Source organism: Cherax quadricarinatus, chromosome 9 (genome assembly GCF_038502225.1).
Source record: "Cherax quadricarinatus isolate ZL_2023a chromosome 9, ASM3850222v1, whole genome shotgun sequence".
Taxonomy (NCBI): Eukaryota; Metazoa; Arthropoda; class Malacostraca; order Decapoda; family Parastacidae; genus Cherax; species Cherax quadricarinatus.
The window spans coordinates 2,355,324-2,362,112 of NC_091300.1; the positions used below are offsets into that span (position 1 = coordinate 2,355,324).

The 6,789-nt window shown below is 39.3% G+C and overlaps 1 protein-coding gene across 6 annotated transcripts in view; it reads left to right on the plus strand.

Annotated features, from left to right (window-relative positions):
• The window catches only part of LOC128686172 (FGFR1 oncogene partner 2 homolog), an 83,383-nt gene extending 82,087 nt beyond the window's left edge, over positions 1-1,296 (plus strand). For all 6 annotated transcript variants that reach the window (XM_070083160.1, XM_053772948.2, XM_070083162.1 and 3 more), the window contains one exon: positions 1-1,296. This exon is cut by the window's left edge and continues 5,587 nt beyond it. The gene's annotated coding sequence lies outside the window, so the exon portion shown is untranslated.
• Positions 1,297-6,789: the final 5,493 nt, after the last annotated feature.

The following is a 6,789-nucleotide window of genomic DNA, read 5'->3' on the forward strand; positions in this document are numbered from 1 at the left end:
CTGATGATTAACCTGTTAGATCAGTGTGGTCTATCTGCTGAAGTCAGTAATAGTGTGTTTTCCATAAATGCTAATCTATGGGTAGCACATGGTCTGCTAGCTAACCAACTTGTTAGTATGACATAACATATCTGTTGGTTAGTATTGTCACTCCAATGCTCATGCTGTATAAAAATTTTACCATACAATCTGCATGCTGTTTTAAATTTGCTTACAGCACAGTGTATAAGCTGGCTAACATGCCAGGTGCTAAAAGGTCTGTCCAGTTTTGCCCATCATTGCATGTTGTTCCTTGGAGTTGAGTTCCCCGTGCCATATGGTTTATATTGGTTGAGTTACTAATATATTAGTGCATGCCTTGTAGTTGAGTTGCTAACACCTCGGCAGCATCACATAGTATGGTGTGTCTGGTATAGTTCCAAGCAACATGTGTGTGATGTAAATGGTTTAGAAAACTGACAATTGTAGATGAATGGCTCAGAGAACCGACAAGTTGAAGAATGAGACACTTGCACAACATTTAGGCATCTTTATAGCAATAAAGGTTCTCATATGTTGCATAAGTGTCTCATTCTTCAACATATTGTGTGCCTGTTAGGTGGGTTGTCAGTACCATATAATGTACCTGTTGGGTGAGCTGTCAGTATCAGTATACCATCTGGGTGAGTTGCCAGCATCACATGGTATACTTGTTGGGTGAGTTGTCAGCATTACAGAATGCATCTGTTGGGTGAGTTGTCTGCATTATATAGTGTACCTGTTTGGGAAGTTAATCTAAGCTGTAATGTATCTGTTGGTTATGTGGAAACCAATTAGCCTGGTAATTTGATTGACTTTTTAGCATCAGTTAGTAATTACTGAAATCAGTCTACTTTTTTTGATACAATTTGAGCAAAGAATTTTATTGTAATGTATAAACTGTATATTAAAATGGTTAAACTGACTGGGAAATTTATTAGTTAACCTGGAAGCGGTATCATCACTAGAAGTGCCACTCTTAATTATAAAAATGGTATATTTGGTTATTCACTATGTGTAATAACTATGTACAGCACAGTCTTTTATTTTAAATATAAAATCACGGAAATGTATTTTTAGTTGTTTTCATAGGATTGCTACTGTAAATGCCTTTTTTTTTTTTTTTAAACTTTGATCATGCAATGCCATACTAAGTGTCCAGCCAATTAGGTGCTTTGTATGATGTGTCAAATCCTGCCATCTGATGTATAAATTGTACCACTGTGCTCCTATGACATCTGAAGTGTACATCTCTCAAAATAAAGGCTTTTAATTTGATGGTTTTTCTTTATTAGCCCAGTGAAAGGTATAATATTGCTAGCTTTTATGCATTCCTAATCCATCCTGTGAACAAAATAGTTCAGGTTGACCATCACTAATCCGGCACCATTGGGACCATTAAATTCCTGAAGAAACTCTCGTTCTGGTCTGCCAGAGTTAACTGCACTCAGCAGGCGCCTCATAAAATGGCTGTGATACTTACGCTAGCTGAAATTAATGCTGGATTAGTGATGGAACCAGATTAGTGATGGCCAATCTGTATTATAAATCCTGCCAGGGCCCAGGGCAAAGAATATTTTCAGGCCAGTCTCAACATAAGAACTATGGAACACAGGTTCTCTGAGAATGAATGAAGAATCTCTCATCTCTGGCTTCTTTAGATTTCAAAATGAAGGAGTATTAATAAAATGTGGTAGTTTTTATTTTCCTCATTTAATTGATTACCCATACACACTAATAATATTAAACTGAGATACACACAATCATGAACCATCTGCTTTCTGAAAAACATAAAGAAACACTCAAGCAAACAAATTACTAGAATAATTTTTCACATGCTTGAGGGCATAAACCCTTTGCCACTAAAGCTTGTCATCAGTGAAAGAAAGATGGACAGTACATTCATACTAATGGGATTGAAATGCAAAGGGAGATATTCCCATAACTACACGGTACATCCACAGCTTCTGAAGCTTTTCATTTGGTAGTTTTTCAAATAGAAAATCAGGCCAATAAATTAAAATCAGGAAATTCACCTCGCTGGAAAGAAAAGGGATAGGCCTATCCTATCCCTAGTGTACACAAATGGAGCAAACTCTTCCGCACAGCCAATTACAGTTGGTGTCCCACAGGGAAGTATCCTTGGCCCTCTTCTCTTTCTCATTTACATAAACGACCTACCAAATGCATCGCAACTACTCAAACCCACACTATTTGCAGATGACACTACATACGTCTTCTCTCACCCAAGCCCAGTCATACTAGCCAATACTGTAAATACCGAATTACAGAAAATATCTACCTGGATATTGACAAAACCTACTTCATTCAGTTCGGGAACAGAACTACAGATGTTCCTCTTAAAATAATGATAAATGGATCACCTATCAAAGCTCACAGAGGGAAAATTCTTAGGAATCCACCTTGATAATAGACTCAAATTTCAAACACATGTAAAACAAATTTCCAAGAAAATTTCCAAGACCGTAGGCATACTATCAAAGATATGGTACTATGTTCCACAATCAGCCCTCCTGGCCCTATAGGCCCCTCAAGGAAGGTTCCTTGATGTTGGTGAGGGGCTCTTGATTTAGGGAATTGGATCTGTGCTCCAGTTCCCCAAATTAAGCCTGAATGCCTTCCACATCCCCCCCCCCCAGGCGCTGTATAATCCTCCGGGTTTAGCGCTTCCCCCTTGATTGTAATAATAATAATAATCCTGGCCCTATATCACTCGCTCATTTACCCCTATCTTACCTATGGAATTTGTGCATGGGGCTCAACAACAATAAATCATCTCTGACCATTAATTACCCAACAAAAGGCTGCAGTCAGAATGATAAATTCCCACTCCAGGCAGCATACTCCACCAATATTCAAAACTCTAAACTTACTCACTGTACAAAACATCCATACTTATTATTGTACCTACTACATACATAGAACACTAAGCTCTGATATAAACCCTCCCCTCAAACGTCTCCTTACCAACCTCAACCGAACACATGACCATAACACAAGGCAGAGATCACTTTTTGATGTTCCCTGTGTTCATCTTATACTATGTAAAAACTCAATTCACATAAAAGGCCCAAAAATCTGGAATTCATTAACTGTGAATATAAAAGAAATACTGTCTGTTTATCAATTCAAGACTCTTCTTAAAAACCACTTATTCAACCACAACTAAATAAATACTGAATAACTGAATCTCATAAATGTATAACCTGTGACCCTATCAAACTATGTTTTTTTAGTTACATTACCTAATAGAATATGCCATTCTCTTGAATGCACAGTAACTCATTTAATGACTATATGACCTATTTCTGCGGGGGCGTTGACCCCCGGAACTCTCTCCGGGTAAACTCCAGGTAACTCCAGATTTGATCAGATTATATTATACACTGTTATGCTACAAATTTGTACAGCTATAATGCTTCTTATATGAAATACTCATATGCACTTCATGTTGTAATTTGTTTCCTGTAATTTTCACCACTGAATATATCATTGCTTAGTTAATCTTAAGTTAATTTTAAGCTGCCCATAATGCTCTGTATACAAGGGGCTTTTGGGATGTACACCCAATCACTATACGTATTTCTTTGTACAACTATGTATCATGTCCAAATAAAAAAAATACTCATATTGGAGGCATTGTCATACGATTGGCACTGACAATATGCACTTATTTATTTATTTATTTATTATTTGGACATGATACATAGTTGTACACAGAAATAGAGTGATTGGGTGTACATACCAAAAGTCCCTTGTATGCAGAGCATTATGGGCAGGCTTAAAACTAACTTAGTATCTAACTGCTACATGAGTGACAGGAATTCATGATTCTCACCCCCACACCAGTATGTAAAGTACCTTTATGGTAGAGAAAAACTATTTTTGAAGTTTTGCAAAGTTCAGCATTTCCTCTATTTTGCTTTTCTCGTTATCTCGTTTTTTTTTTTATGCCTTCAGTGGACCTTTCAATCATTTTCTCTGTTTTTTTTAAACAAAAAGAGTGATGATGATAGTTACCTGGAGGCGGTTTTGGGGGTCAACGCCCCTGCAGCCCAGTCCATGACTAAGTCTAGTGGTGGATCAGAGCCTGATCAACCAGCCTGTTACTGCTGGCTGCACATAAACTGACGTACTTTGGGGGCCCAGTCCCTGGACCCATTACGTACCTCTGTAATCTGTAAATACCTTTGTAGCTTGTCATGATTGTGACCAGACTTACCTGGAGTTCATTATCTTTGTAAATTGTGAGTTCATTACCTTTGTAAATTGTGAGTTCATTACCTTTGTAAATTGTGAGTTCATTGCCTCTGTGACTTGCTCAGCTATCAAAACTTTGGAGTCCAGTCCCTGGACCAATTATGTACCTCTGTAATCTCTTGACTACCGCCCACAGGATGGGTATGGGGTGCATAATAAACATATTAAACTAACTAACTACAAGCCACTGCCCAGCTGGTCAGGCTCTGACTTTAGGTGCCTGTCCAGCTTCTTGAAGACAACCAGGGATCTATTGGCAATCCCCCTTATGTATGTTGGGAGGCAGTTGAACAGTCTTGGGCCCCTGACACTTATTGTGTTGTCTCTTAGCATACTCGTGGGGAAATGTTGCATCTCCTACCGAGTCTTTTGCTTTCATAGGGAGCGACTTTTGTGTGCAGATCTGGGACTAGTCCTAGGATTTTTCTGCAAGTACAAATCAAGGGACTTCAACCATTCCTAGTAATTTGTGAAAGTTCTCTGTATATTCTCATGGTCTGCAATTTTGCCTACCTTGAAAGGGGTCATTAGTGTACAATATTCCAGCCTAGAGAGAACAAGTGATTTGAAGAGAATGATCATAGGCTTGTCATCTATAGTTTTGAAGGTTCTCATTGCCCATCCTATCATTTTTCTAGATGTAGTAGATACATGTTGTGATCTTTGAAAGTGAGATTCTCTGATATTACCACTCCCAGGTCCTTCACATTAGGTTTTTCACTCTATTGTGGTTGGAAATTGTTTTACACTCTGATACGTATAGCTTTTATTTCCTCGAGTTTTCCATGGCGAAATAATGAGTTTTCCATGGCGAAATAATTGAAATATCTAATGAACTTCATATTGTTTTCTGCTGCCCATCTAAGGATTACTGCCCGAAATGCCCTGGCATGACAGTGGCTTTCTTTGTACTTAGCAAATCAAAATTGTAATTACAGATTGTAACCTTTGCAAAGAAATAAAATCTTTATCTCTATCTCTTTATTTGGTTAATATCCACTTGGAGATTTGCAGTCTTCGATGGATGACACTGTCATGCAAATTTGGGTATCATCCGCAAAGGACACTGTGCTGTGGCTTACATCTCTATAATAATATAAATAATAATGATAATATCTTTATTTCTACAAGTACATGTACAAGGTATACAGGCCTAGCTGATATCGATGACATACTGCTATATAAATAGCCGTTTGTTATGCAGAGTATTTCGGGCAAATTAGGTCAGTTTTTTCCCAGGATGCGACCCACACCAGTCGACTAACACCCAGGTTCCTATTTTACTAATGGGGAACATACCCAACCGGTGTAAAGAAACACGCCCAATGTTTCTACCCTCGCCGGAAATCTAACCCGGACCCTCGCCGTGTAAAGCTAGAGCTTTAGCCACCAGGCCACGGTGAAGATGAGAAGGATGGGGGCAAGTACTGTACCTTGTGGAACAGAGCTTTTCACTGTAGCTGCGACTGACTGTACTCTATTTACTATTACTCGTTGTGTTCTATTTTACTCACGAAATCGTAATGACACGATTGCAAACAAACCATACCACGGGAGGGGTTAGAACCCGCGATCAGTCTCAAGGTTAGCACAGGCACCACTGTGACCACAAATGCAAGTTTTTACAGACGAATCTCCAGCTAGTGAGACCATGACGAACTCTAGCTCAAGTCCACTCAAAGCCATCAACGTGACTCTCTGATCGCGGGTTCTAACCCTGCCCGTGGTATGGTTTGTGTTCTGTTTGTTAGGAAGTTATAAATCCATCTATCAACTTTTCCTGTTATTTCTCTATCACGCATTTTGTGTGCTGTTATACCATGATCACATTTGTCGAAGGCTTTTGCAATGTATGTGTATACTACATTTGCATTTTGTTTCTAATCTGGGGTATCCAAGACCATGTCATAGTGATCCAGTAGTTGCGAGAGGCAGGAGCGACCTGCTGTAAACCCGTGCTGCCCTGGGTTGTGCAACTGATGTGGGTGGCGATCTTACTTTTTAGAACCCTTTCAAAGATTTTTTTATGATGTGAGACGATAGTGCTATTGGTCTGTTTCCAAGTTTGGATGATATTCAAGACAGCAATGCTTTAGTTGCTTGTAAAGAGAGACTATATAAAAAAATTATTCGCTAAATTTTTTGGGGTATAATTAAAATTTTGGGCCGGGAGCAAATGACTCCTTTTATTAAACTAGGGATAATGTGAGAACAGTCGAGAAACCGTTCTTCTAACTCTTATGTGTGAACTGTGACTAGTGATATACCTAGTGAAACACAAATATGTTAATGTGAAGTGGCTGTAGGAGGCTACACCTTCACTCCACCTCGCCTGTCTCCCCTCCTTCCTCGATTTGGAACTCAGTCATTCGCCTCTATTTACTTATGGTCTGGAGTTTACCTGGAGAGAGTTTCGGGGGTCAACGCCCCCGCGGCCCGGTCTGTGACCAGGCCTCCTGGTGGATCAGCCCCTGATCAACCAGGCTGTTG